The sequence below is a fragment of the Falco naumanni genome, chromosome 9 (genome assembly GCF_017639655.2).
Source record: "Falco naumanni isolate bFalNau1 chromosome 9, bFalNau1.pat, whole genome shotgun sequence".
NCBI classification, from domain to species: domain Eukaryota; kingdom Metazoa; phylum Chordata; class Aves; order Falconiformes; family Falconidae; genus Falco; species Falco naumanni.
Window position 1 is genome coordinate 26,721,772 of NC_054062.1, and position 14,203 is coordinate 26,735,974.

The window sequence follows — 14,203 nt, forward strand, 5'->3', positions numbered from 1 at the left end:
TGTGGGGCAAGGGAAAGTGAAAGAAGAGTGTAGTAGTTGGACCCTGGCCACATGCCAGTGCCCACCAAAATCACTCTATCACTGCCCTCCTCAGTGGAGGGAACAAAAGGCGGGTCAAGATAAGGACAGGGAGATCACCCAGCAATTACCACCACAGGCAAAACAGACTCAGCTTGGGGAATTTAGCTTCATTTATTACCATTCAAATCAGAAAAGCCACCCTCCCCCCAGCCCTCTCTTCTCCCCAGGCTTAACTAAATTCCCAATTTCTTTATGTCCTCCCCCAAGCAGCGCAGGGGAACGGGGAACAAGAGTTACGGTCTGTTCATCACACATTGTTTCTGCCACTCCTTCCTCCTCACACTCTTCCCCTGCTCCGGGCATGGGGTCCCTCCCACAGGAGACAGTTCTCCCCAGCCTACTCCAACGTGAGTCCTTCCCACAGGCTATAATTCTTTACATACCGCTCCATCTTGGGTCCCTTCCATGGGGTGCAGTTCTTTAGGAGCAGACTGCTCCAGCATGGGTCCTCCCAAGTTCTGCAAGTCCTGCCAGCAAACCTGCTTCATTGTGGGCTTCTTATGAGTCACAGCCTCCTTTAGCCATCTACCTGCGCCCCCATGGGGTCCTCCATGGGCTGCAGGTGAATATCCACTCCACCATTAACCTCCATGAGCTGCAGGTGGGGATGTGCTCCACCATTAACCTCTGTGGGCTGCAGGGAGACAGCCTGCTTCACCGTGGCCTTCAACACAGGCTGCAGGGGAATCTCTGCTCCAGTGCCTGGAGCACCTCCTGCACCGAACTGGGTATCTCCAGAGCTGCTCTTGCACAGTCTCACTCCTCTCTCCTGCTGGCACAGATTTTTTTTTCTTTCTTTTCCACCTCAATATGCTACCACAGAGGCACTACCACCATCACTGGTTAGCTGGGCCTTGGCCAGTGGTGGGTCTGTCTTGAAGCCGGCTGGCACTGGCTCCATTGGACATGGGGAAAGCTTCTGAAATCTCCTCACAAAAGCCACCCCTGCTACCAAAACCCTGCCATGCAAACCCACTACAAGGAGGAAGGGACATGAGATGCACTCATGGTTGCAAAAAGGCCATCAGCCCTTTTTCCCTGGCTCAGTTTGGCTTATTTCTCTCAAACTCACTGTGTGGCATGTGTCCCTCCCAGTACTCATGTGGTCACAGCTCCTGCAGCCACCACGGTACCGCTGTGGAAGAGGCCTGGATGCCTCACCACCAAGCCTCGTGTGCTGCTTCACCTTCTTCCCACCAGAGCAGGAAAAGTAGCTCCAACCACCAATACAGGAGCCTGGTGTGCCACCACCAAAGGTGAAAACTAAGGAATAAACTCCAAATAAATTGAAGCGGTAGACGGCTTGGAAGACCCCACAGCTTCTTGCATCTGCATAGGGACCTGAAGAAACTGCCGCCTTTATACAGGGACCCCAAGGCCCCAGCAGCGGCTGGGGGGGTGCAGCAGCCAGGGCCTCCACGCCCTTATACGTTCACCATCCCTCACACTCAATATAGTAATAATAATATTAGAAGAACAAAAGGCCTCAAAATCAGGAGGATCCTTGTGCTCAGCACCGACACACGAAGGGAGCGGGTGACACCGCATGAGGAGCCACATGTGCAGCCCGCCCTGCCCATGGAGCCTTCCAGAAGCCACCCCGGCCCCTGCCCAGGTAACGTTCAGTTTCTCGGGGACAGTGGGGGGATGGTGTGGGCTCCCCCTGACAGCCCCTCCCGCACCCTCCGTTCTCTGAGGCACCAAGGGCCGCTGCCGCCTGGTGCAAGTGGCCATTGAGGTGCCCCCTCCTTTGCCCCCGCAGCCTGAGGGCGAGGCGGGCTGAGCCGCCATCCTCCCCTCAGCCGCCTTCCTCCCCCTCAGCCATACCCCTCGGCTGCTGCTACAAAACCAGGGAGCTCTGGGCGCTCCAGTGGAATTCCAAGGGTTTTTGAGGCCCCGCAGGCTGAACAATGGTGCCTGGCCGAAGGAGGTGGCCTGCGTGCTGCTGAAGGGTTTGTAGCGTGACAGGATCACCATCATCACCCGCGTTTTGCCTCACAGGCGGGGATCACCCTGGGTCTGGGGCCGAGCCTTGTGCCTCATGAATTCAGCTACTCAAGGTCTCTGGAGGTGAGGAGGTTTCCCCTTGGTTGTGTTGCTCTGCCACTGACCTGTCCCACAGCAGGACTCGAATCTACGGCAGAGATGCATTCAAGGCACTAAATGGCTTTTGCCATTATTAGATGCCTTTATCAGCTTTGCTTTGGCATTTAATCAGCCACAACAGCTGTGTGTTGCCTCATAAACTCCTCTGCAGCAAACATTATCCTTTAATTAATCCCTGAAAATTACAAAGGCTGATGAGGTAACCTGGTTTTGACACCACCCAATTAAGCTTAGGAGAGTTTGTTGCTGTTTTCATTGAGCTTTTAGACAGTTGTCAGCTGGTCTAGGCAGAGAGCTTGTTAGGGCAGGTAGGGGCCATGCAGCAGCACGGCACAGGCAACTGGTACCAGCCAAATCCCTGAGCTCTGAGGATTATGCACAGCTGGGAAACCTGGGAGATGAATAAAAGTTAAACCCTAATTTAACTCACATTAAAATTGGAAGGGCAATCTGAACAGTGTGTGGCTTCAGAACTGAATGATGTTACAGTCTTATTAAAAGATTGGAGACAGCTGCTAATTAGGAGTAATTGAAGCTGAGGACACAATAATGAGTGGATCTCTTGCATGCTGGAGGATTTCAGATGCATGCTTGGTTTATCATAACTTTTTGTACATCAGCACTTTGAGAAGTTCAAAGCATACGAAAAGCATGAAGATGTGTCTATGACTAGAACAACTCAATACCTTAAGATATCCACTAGAATGTTTTGTACCGTGGATACAAGGTTTTTTACATTATGGACACCACGTTTTTCTGCTTCCACAAACCCCAACCCATACTTCCACCAGAATCAGACATTAGTTTTAAACAGAAGCAGTTCACAAAATAACAAAGACATTAGGCATCATGTTTTCAGACTCTGTTCTGGTCACATGAGGGCTAGAATTGTAGCTGGAAATTCAAGGCTTTTGTGTAAGCTTGTTGATTCTAGCAGAGAGCTTTGCCAGGGAAGAGGGGAGCAAGAAATACTCCCCTAAATATCTGGGAGTTGGCAATGCTGAGTCCTACCTCATTACTTCCCATGGATGACTGATAAAAATTCTTGTGGATTTGCCATTGCCTACTTAGAAACATGATATCAGGAAAGAAGGTTTTTTCATATATTTGTTCAGGTTAGTTACTGAGTTGCAAAAATGTGTTGGGATTGTGTAATCAGCCAGTGCTCTGCAGACCTACAGCAAATATTTCATGAACTGTGAATCGTGTTTTAGGAAATACCAAGCGATGCAGGGTGTAGAGTTTGTAGTTAAGGAAGTATAAATTTGATAGAGCATACAAAGTGCAAGAAGGGAGGTTGCTCCAGAAATTGTTGCAACACATTTCCCCATCAGCATTTAAAGTTTCAAAAGCAAATTCTGAAAGAGAAAAAAAAAAATAATCTTGTGTTTGAGAAATGGGAAAAGAAAAAGAGAAAAGTGAAAAAAATATTGTCTTCCACATCTCTTAAGGTTTTTTGTTCTTCTTCATCACTGGAAGAAAAGAAAAAAACCAAAACCTCAAAAAAACCTTGCCCTTGCTGTAATGCTAGCTCACAGCTGCTAGGGAATTTACATCTCCTGTGACAGGTGTTAATCATGGTGAGACTAAAGAGCAGTTCCACTTCAATGACTCTTTGTATGTGTTAGTAGGTGGTAGCATAGTCAGGACTCAAATTATAAGAGATTATGTTTTCAGAGATGTATTGAAAACTCCAACCCAGTAATTATGTTTTCCAGTGTAGTCCATTTGTGCTGCATTACTGCTGGAGACATTCTACATTGCTTAAGTGATGTGTTCTTGCTGTCTGAGATTCTGAAACATGAGGGGGGGGGGGGGGAGGGAATGGTGTAGGTGGGTCCTGTTAAAATAAAACTTTGGAAGCTAGAAAGTTAAGACTTTACATCCCAGAAGGAGGCATGGTGATACAGATTTATGCAGAGGGGTGGTACAATTATCAGCTTCCTATGTTGAAGGGTGTCCTGGTTTTGGCTGGGATAGAGTACATTTTCTTCCTACTAGCTGGTACAGTGCTGTGTTTTGGATTTTGTGTGAGAATAATGTTGATAACACACTGATGTTTTAGTTGTTGCTAAGTAGCAGTTACCCTAAGTCAAGGACTTTTCCATGCTCTGCCAGTGAGGAGGTGCACAAGATGTGGGTAGGGAGCAGAGCCAGGACAGCTGACCCAAACTAGCCAAAGGGATGTTCCATACCATAGAACATCATGCTCAGTATATAAACTGGGGGGAGTTGGTTGGGAGGGACCAGTTGCTGCTCGGAGACTGGCTGGGCATCATTCAGTGGGTGGTGAGCAGTTTTATGCATCACTTCTTTTTCTTTGGGTTTTATTTCTCTCTGTCTTTTTGTTATCTCCCTTTTTGTTATTATTATATTTTACTTTATTTCAATTATTAAACTGTTCTTATCTCAGCCTATGGGGTTTACCCTTTTCTGATTTTCCTCCTCATCACAGTGCAGGGGGGTGGGGGAAGCAGTGAGTGGTTGTGTGGTACTTAGTCGCCAGCTGGGGTTAAACTACAACAAGCAGAAGTGGAGGGCAGAGCGATCCAAGGCTTGGGGAGAGCAGGTCTCTGCAATGGTGAGTACAGCAACAGTTCAGTTCAGTTAGTTTGGTCCCAGGAATAAATACACGGGCAGTTTTACATACCCCATAATGAAGTAGCCCTTGGTATGGGTAGCCCACAGCTTATTGAAGTGAAAAGAATAATACTAAAAAACAGCAGTGGGACTTCAGGGAGTTTGTTGGGAGTTAAAGTGGGCAAGCAAGTTACTCAGTTCTAATTCAAGACACAGCTAAACAAAGCGTGATAGTGAGTCTGGAACAGCCATGTTTACCACTCACAGGGATCTTGCCCTTTGACTAGAGATGAGGGCAGAAGTCCAAACCTGTGAGCTAACCTCAACTAGAAAATCCCAAGGGAGGTCCCTCATTACACTAACTTTGGTGTTTCTAGGCATCTAATTTCAGTTCCCTTATATCACTAACTTTTCCTTTCTGAGCACTCTGGTATTTTTGTCTCACCTAAACCAAAGCTGGATTCAGAAATAAGTGCTCCTTTCCCTGGTTGCATAATAAGGCACGGATACCTGGTAACAGCTGCTCTCCCTTTCTCTTAGAGCACAGCTGGAGCCAGGGGAAAATGGCAGTGCTGGTCCTTCTATTTTTCACAAGAGTGCTTGTTCAGCAGTGTTAGTGTAAAGATATGCAACCCACTATGCTATGAGTGGATCTGTGTGAGATTCCTTTCTACCCTGAAACTGCCACAATACAAAACAAATCAAGTATCATAAGGAGCAAAGAGTGTGATAGCGAGCATGAAAGGCTATCGGGCTGCTCTCTGTAGTCTGGCATTTTATGTGCCTCCATGGGAGAGGTCATGGGAGAGATACCCCTCATCACAGACTATTTCGTTTATGCATGTTAAGCCAAACTTCTTTTGGCTAAAATGCAAAAAAAGCCCTGGTAATGTAGCTGCTACTTACTTAGAGTTACCTGCAAAATCTCCTCTTGAGTGTCTAGTGGATACAGAAACAAAACAAAGGAGTTTTTTTTCCCCAAATTACGTCATATGACTCAAATTTATATTAAGCTTCTTTTCAGTGAAAATTAAGACTATCCCTGTTGTTTCAAAAGGATGACAGCATCCTATCCAGTGGGCCAAAGAAAGAATGCACTCTTACAGCAATTTGGCCTGCAGTGAGGAAATCAGCCTTGTTAGCTCTGCTTCTAAGAATAAAGCAAAATAAAAAAAGTTAATGCAGGGGTCAGATTTGCATCCTTTAGAATGTAATTCATCAAATGCACTAATAAGAACACCACTTTGTTATGATTTCTTAAAGTGAGTGGTTGGATCAGAGGAACTTGAAGAATAGGAACAAGCTCACCATATTGACCCTAGGACTTGGCAAGGTAAAGACAAGCTGAGAGCAACTTGAACGGTCTTCTGCGTCGCTGAACCCCAGCCTTGCCCCACCATAACATCTCTTATGAGCAGGAAGCTGAAGGTAAAGTCTCTTTGTGAGTGTCACCAGTGGGGGGGGGATTATCTCCTACAGCTCTATCAACAGTGCAGTGCAAGGGGCAGACAAAGGCGATACTATTATTCATGCTTTATTTGCTACAAACAATGCATTTTAATCTGCCTATCAGAAATCAAGCCAGATTGAGTCATAACTGTTGTGAACTTGGATGCCTGAATTGTTCCTAATGTCTGAGCAAGTCTTTTCTTCCTGCTTCTGCCAATCTGATTTGCAATCCAAAGAGGTTTGTAGTATTAAATAAGTACAATGAGTAGGTTTTGACTAATTCAGTCTCAGTTGAAAATGAGCATGTACGTAATGGGATATTTCTGAGAAGAAGCCTCTTGTATTGTGCTTTTCTGAGTGCACGGTTTGTTTGAATGCTGCCGTAGTCTTTACTGGACATCATAGCCTTGTCCTTGAAGTATTGACCTAATAAAATTAAGTGCTGGGGGTAAGGAGCCAGTTAAATGTGAAACAAGCATAATCTCTCTACCCAACCCAGTCCTTCCAAACAGGAATCAGACATTCAACCTTGGTTCTTTACACAGTGGGAAAGAACCAGCAATTAAAGCATCTTAAATCCTTGTTAAGTGTCAGAATTAATAGGCACCAATAAGTGTTTCCTACAGTGGAGACAGAGGCAGAAACAGATCATCACACTGATTAGCTTTTTCTTTTGAAAAAAAGGATGAGTTTATTTATCATTGCAAGCGAGACCAGCGTGTTCATGACTTGCTGTATGATTTCAGAGAAGTCACTTATTTTCAGTTCTTCTGTTCCTTATGTGTGCTCTGTTTGTTTTGCCTATTTGGACTGAAGGCACTTCAGGACAGAATCTATCTCTCTGCTTTATATAATGCCAGGCCCAACAAGGCTCTGCTTTACTTTGAGGCCTTCAGGCGCTGGTGAAACACAAATGCTTTCAAAGACGATTAGCAACACTGGCTTTGAATGGGAAGTCATAGCCTGGCCTGAGGAGGAGGAATTTTTACTGCCCTTCCCAATCTGCTGATTACTATTTTCTTGGAAAGGAGGAAACTGGGAATTTTTGCAAACATGAACATTCAAAATGCTTGCATAGTTGTGGCAAACTCTGAAGGAGGTGGATTGTGAGTGGTTAGATTGCATTTGCCTGAAAATCTAATTAGCTTTGTTGATACTTGTATGCCTTAATAACACCCAAAGCCCAGGAGAGGTTTAGTAAAAATTAAAGAACTCCCTGTCCTAAGCAGATGCTCATGATTACTTATAAAATTTAACCATCAAGTGCCCCAAGGGAGAGGAGCTTGACAAATGTGGTAATATTTAGGCTGTTAAACCAACAGGCAAATAAATCAAAATAGAGTTTAATTTGAAGAAGTATATAAGCCTTCCATTCCTTCCTTTATTTTGTTTTTTTTATTATTTTTATCACAATAGCACCTGAGAGTCCCAGGTAGCATAAAGAGCAAGGCAATGTACAAACCCTACCACAGAAAAGCCATTGTTCCTCCCAAGAGCAGCTGGTCTCAGGGCACAGTGAGAGGGGCAGATTAAATTGTTTAAGAGGTGCCTGGTTTATAACCTTTTTCTCTCCAGAAGTTCTTGTCATGTCAGTTCTGCCAGTTGATCTACTTTTTAAATTTATTTATTACCTTTTTTTGGTAGTCAGATTGCATTCTGTAGTAATTAGATGAAGAGCTGAGGTGGGTGGAACTCTGGCAGAGTCGTACGGTTGAGTATCCAGTGAGCAGAAACCTCTTAACCATGATAAGCAGCAGAAGACACTGCAAGTGAACATGCACTGATTAAGTCAGCCCTGATCTCAGGGGCATGGAAAATAAGTGCAGTCAAAAATTCCTTCTCACTGATTTGGTGCCAGGCTGTGATGAGGAGCACATGTGAAGATAGTAACTGCTGAAGTTACTCTGGCCTTTAATTTCTTTGTTTTAAAAGCTAAAGAGAGTCCTACCAAAATTATTTTAAATAACAGAGGGACTGACATAATCATAGAAAGGCACATTTCAGTACAGGTAGAGTATATACAGTTTGCTTTACCCCACTTCTGGTGTACAAGGAGCTTTTAATGTAGGTAGTGTCACTAACTATTGCTCAGAATCAACACGAACGTTGTGGCATGCGTATTTTCACTCGAAAGATTTGTGGCTGCCAAAATGTCCTCTGTAATCAGAGGAAATATTTCTATCATGGCAGTGGTCCAGGTTTAGATAGTCTGGTAGTATCGTCATGGTGGGCTGTTCTAATTCACCTTCTGTTTTACTAACATGCATTCCTATTAATTGTAATTATTTTAGAAATAGTACTGGGTCATTAAAGCTCCTGATCCTCAAGGCAGGTTCATTGCTCACATGCCTACAGTGTATAGAGATGGAGGTAATATCTCAGAAATCCAGCAAATTAGATGCATCTTTATAGGCTGTTAGATCCATGTTAGATGGAGAATCCTGAACCTGCCACGTCAAGGGCAGCTACATGCTTTTGGATTGCACTGCTGGGCAGTGCAGCTTCGCTAGAGCTAACTCTCAGGAGGGGGTATGGACAGCAGCACATCTGAGGTCTTGCTCTTTAGCTTATGGGAATGTCACTTGGAATTCACACTTGTGTGTCCTTAAAGTCATCTTTTTTTTTTTTTTTTTTCTTTCTTTCTTCCTAAACATGTCGGTATAGATAAAGCTCTTCTTATGAACTGTGAGAAAAGATGGAGAGTGCAGCTTCTGGCTTGGTGGTGTGAAGTGCAAGTGTGCAATGGAGGCCTACAAACGCACTCGCTCTTTGGATTTCGGTACTGTTCAGCAGGTGCCGCATACCGACCTACTCTGCTTTGCCAGGATGGGCAATTCTGGGTCTGTGCGGAGGCAGCTTTAGGCAACTTAGCCAGAGAGTTTGGACAGCTTCAAGGTTATGCAGCAGCTGAGTAGGAGTTTTCAGGAACAGTTTTGGACTTTAACTTTTAATTACATCCTTTTTTATTTTTTTTTTCTGTTTGCCCCTATAGTGCAATTTGATTAAGGAAGTACTAAAGGTTTTCCACACCAACAATTTCACCTTCAAAGGCTTTTGCAGCTGTGACCTCAGACGCTGTCTCTGTTTCACTTATTTCTCCTCTACTGACAGAAGGAGGAATTCATGCTCGCTGTTCATAAATAGGATCATGGCAGAGAACATCCTGACTCTATGTGCAGTCTCTCTGCCTGCAGGCTGTCTGCTTGATCTGCCAACCCTGAATTTTCACCTACCCACCTGATCTGGAAAGGGGCGGATATTAAGATTTTTCTCTGAAATGAACTGCCGAATTAACAACTGTCTCTTCTAAGAGCCATAAATGGAAATGAAAGGCTAATCCCTTGTGCTGTGGTGCTTAGCCCTGAATTATGTGGCAGGCACTCATAAGTGATGCATACAATATTCTTAGAAACCATTTTGATGATGTGTCACTATATCAGCCAGGAGCAAATGCAGATGAAAGGCTCAACAGGTAATGAACCAGATGAATTCCCTTCAGTCTGAGGTCCATGTTCTCATTCAGGAGTTAGATTTGAAATCTGCTTGTCCTGGGTGTCATCAGAGTACGTTGTGAAAGCGTGGACACAGATGTCCAGAAAACCTGAAAGGATTGCTGGCCAGCTCTTGGTTTTTTACAGGTTACAACCGGCTTTGATGTGCTGCAAATACACCTACATGATCTGTGTCCAGGCTGACAAGTGTCTAGTTCGATGTTCAGCACTAGGTCCTTCACAGCCTTTCAGTCAAGGGCTTCAGTTATGTATTAATGGTACAGGTCTTTGTGCAGGTTCAACAGCAGAAATATCGGTACATACAGGGGTAGGGAATATTTTGGCTCACCATTGGCCCCAATTCGGCAAGTACTTCAGTGTGTATATAATTTTAAGCACATAAGTAATTCCAGTCAGTCAGTCAGTCTTGTGTTTGAAAGTGCATTGCTTGACTAGGGAATTTCTGATTCTTACAGCTGTTCGGATCTTGGCTCCTACCAGTCTTCCTCCAAATTTAAGAGCACTTCTGCTTTACTCTCTTGTGGTAGAAAAGTGGTAGCCCGCTTTGCTCTGTCAGCACAGATAGCAAATCTGCTTTAGCTACCATCCTGTGAGGATCTATCGTGTATGCATTGGACAGACAACTTGATGGAAGTAAACACCCTATGGTTAACTCTGAGAGACTAAGTAATACAATATTGCTAAAGCTGATACTCCTTAGCTAGGTTGCATGAAAGTGCGACCTAGACCATTGGCAAAAAATTTAACAAGCTTTTATAAAGTTGGGCATTTATTCCACAAAGTTCAGAAGTTTACAGAGCCTGAATAGGGCAGTACAGAGTAAGAACCAAGAGACATGTTAGAAATGGAATTGCTTTTGCAACTAGGATTGGGGAAAAAAATGTATAAGCTCCTCTGAACTAATTGAACTAGAACATGAAGCTACATCAGTTCCATGCTGTACATGAGATCAATATTGTTCAGGCTGTAAAGGAGAAGATACAGCAGCTTAACTCCTGGGGAAGAGGGAGGACTGTTTGGGACATTTGGAGGTAAGGGAAATGTATTGAAATATATGGTGCTATTCCTTGTCCTTATTTTTTTTTTTTAAATACATCCTTCACTTTATTGCACCCTAACCTACATGAATGAGAGTGTTTCTCCTTTTCCCTGGACAGTGATGCATTGGATCTTTTTTTTTGTACTCACTTGTACTAGGAAATGTCTCCAAGCCATCTGCCACTTTGACCCTGGCTGTGGAAGAATCAACCTGTAACAGGGAGAGAACTGCCTTACAGTACAGGCCTTTCCCTTCTTTGTGACCATCCTCCCCTTGAAGAGCAGACTGTCCAGCCTGGCCCAGGTCAAAATGGGAGAGTGGCAAAAGCAGCAACAGACTTGTTCTTCCTGTGAGGTGGCACTTTTGCTGTTTATCAGTCAAGCCTATCAGGTAAACTTCCTTGCTATTCCATTAAATATGTGTTTAAGTCTTCCCTGTTTCCAAAACTGGCACTGCCTATACCATTGAGGTTTTGGGACATAAACCTTTTTTACGAGAGCCTTGCTCAGTGCTAGGTTTTCCAGACCACAGATCATGCATTCCACTGCTGTACACATCCATCAAACCCTTTCTCATCTCCTGGGACTTCTGAGATATTTCAGCACAATTTTCCTATGGAGTAAGTTGTTTCATAGTTGCCAAAATAAGATTTCTTTTGCCTACTGCTTAAGCATTTGGGACTGGCAACTCTCTGAGTTGGAATGTGGAATTACAAGTGTTGTTGGCCGATCAGGACAGGTAGTTCCTAAGCTCCTGCAGTACTGCCTGGGCCTTTCAGTTACCTGCAACTGTAGAAGGCAACTTCACATCAGAGGTGGTCTGGCTAGATGAGCACATTGTAGCCTTGGGCACTACCCTCCCCACTACATACTAGTTGACTTGCACATTTTCAGCTCTTCCTCCAGGCAGTGGGAAATGCCACAAGTAGCTGGAGAGTTCTGTAGGCTGTAGCTACTTCTTCTTCTCTGTCAGAAAATCCACAGCTATCCCCAGGTGCAGCCCAAATATTTCCAAGCAAAGCAGCAAGAAATAAGGTGCAGTTAAGGATTTCATGGCTTCTATAGAATAAATGGGAGCATGTAGCTCTGTGGGTTGCATCAGACAGCACAGCCTGATATCGTTCTTTCCTCAGCTGTGCAGTCCTGCAGTTAAGGCTTCTGTTCATACTTCAGTGTGAAGATGATTTGAGGAGAGGTGTGTGTAATTATGGCTGGGACTGTGCTTGTGGAGAGAGATGGGACTGGCAGAGAGGTGATACCAGTGCCCTTCTGATGCTTCAGAAGGGATATCGTGCTCTTTGGATCCAGAGAGAAGCAGCGTCTTCACCAATTGCCTTGTCCCACTGCCAGGATGAGGCTTTAACAAGTCAGTGGCTTGGTAATAGGAGTGGCAGAAGGACCCCAGGAGTCCAAGCAGGTGGTGCAGCTGGTGATGACAGGCTCAGTCTGTTGGAACAGTATGTGTGCCGGAGATAGCCAGGGACAACTCATTTTAGCGGGAGCTGGGCAGATGCGCCGTCACATGGGCCCTGGCTCAGCTGTACAGCCCGAGCTGTAGGAAGCTGAGAGGGCAAAGTTTTCAGAACTTGCATATTGCAGCTGAGTGACTCTACAGCACAGTGACTCCCTTTCCTGGGGCTGGCGGGTTGTGCTCACAGTCCTGTTTCTGCAAGGATCACAAAATGGAGGACAACCCCCCCACCCCCAAATTTCTAATCTGACAGTGTATTTGGAATTGCCTCAGGAATTGGGCAAATATTCAGTGTGAGTATTTGATATGAAGTGTTCACTTCTGGCTAATGCTATTTGTTACATCCCTCCTTCAGAGCACGAATTAAGAGGACTGATGGAAAGGCGCTGCCATTTGCTGACTCTGCATTAGCTCCTGCAGCATTTTGAATGCAGCTTAATTCCCCCGTGAAAAGAACTGACACAACCAATCTCCATGAACTCTTCACACTTGACAGAAACACAAGTGAAGACGTTGACCCATAATAATTAGGAAATTGGGATCAAAAGCAGGCAGGATTAGCCCAAACTGTTTTATTCAGAGGCAATGCTGCAGCTTATAATATACAACTTAGTTATTAGAGAACAGAATTTCTGCAAGTAAAGGCAGTTTCCATGGTGGAAAAGCTGCTATAAATATAGTTGTACATTCTGCTCAAATTAGGTTAGGAGAGCATGAGCTTGAATAGTATTTAAAAGAGCAAAAGGAGAATCTCATGTAGTGTTGTCCTATTTCTGGTGTCACTCTTGAGTGGAAAGGCCATTACCACCCATCTGGCCTCATACACCATTCAGAAACAAGAAATCAAGAACAAGACAGAAATTATGTTCCTTAAAATCCTTTTCCAAACAGAAATTGTTGTCTACTTCAGAGCAGTGGCAGGCATCTGCAGCTCAGGGCCACTGTTGCTCTGCCAAAGGCATACTGAAATGTTTTCTATGAACAGTCCTTTTTTAGGTCTCAGATACTGTGTGAACAAAAGGCTAAACTGCAGGAGAGATTCATCCTCCCCGCCACTTTGCTGCTTTTCTTCTTAATTTATACACTTACTCTACACTCGTACACTCTGTACAGTGGAGCCCAGACTCGCAGGATGGATGTGAATTTAAGATTTAGAGGGTTCCATCTGTTCTCTGTGAATAATCTGATAAATGCAGAGGATTCCACATATCCTGGCATTTGTTTTCCTTTTTCTTTGTCTCATAACACCTAGCTTCACTGAGGATTAGCTATCAACAGCCATTGCACAGCAGTGAATTTGATACAAGAGTTACTGAGTTATATAATAGCGTAAAAGATTTGCAGACTCAGTAAGTCATACCACCTCATGACTAGGGGGTTTTTTTTGGCCTTCTGGCTCTATAGTCTATATTAAACCTTTTTCAGGGCAGTGATTGAAGTAGTATTACCGACGGAGTTTTAGCACTGAAATTTCCTGGTACCTTAGGGATTTCTCCAGAACAAAACATTACCAAATTGCTGGCTGATCATTGGGAAAATGTGTCCCAGCATCACAACTGTGGACTTCTACTTGGTCTCTCTCTCTCTCTCTCTCTCTGATTAAAACAATTACAGATTGTTATATTTATATCCTATGTGCTGTGGGGATAGTGCTTTCATTATGTAGCTGTAAGGTAATGGTAATTCTCTGCCTCCCAACTCTCTTGACAGAAAAGTGCTAGAACATTCTAGCTCCAGGTTTGAGTGGGTTTTTTTCCTTTTTAGGGCTCTGTGTGTGTTGCATTATCACTTGTTTTCTATTTTACCTGGTAGGATGCAGGTTTTTCAGAACTTTGAGGCTTTACTCTCATTTTCCTCTGTGTGGCAAGTCTGTCTTTTTTCAGTGCTTGTTGGAGTATATATTTTCTGCTGTGGTCAAGCATCAATATTTAGCATCTTTGAATAGAACAACATAAGCACCTAGTAT

General features: G+C 44.2%; 1 long non-coding RNA gene across 2 annotated transcripts; it reads left to right on the plus strand.

The window, feature by feature from the left end:
* The first annotated feature begins 4,424 nt into the window (after positions 1 to 4,424).
* Positions 4,425 to 11,719, plus strand: LOC121094337. Of its 2 annotated transcripts, XR_005829814.1 has the most exons (4): positions 4,425 to 4,476; positions 6,031 to 6,195; positions 8,881 to 10,759; positions 10,926 to 11,719. It is a non-coding gene; the product is annotated as an uncharacterized LOC121094337 (long non-coding RNA). The 2 variants fall into 2 exon arrangements; XR_005829813.1 differs by having other exon boundaries at positions 8,881 to 11,719.
* The last annotated feature ends 2,484 nt before the right edge of the window (positions 11,720 to 14,203 follow it).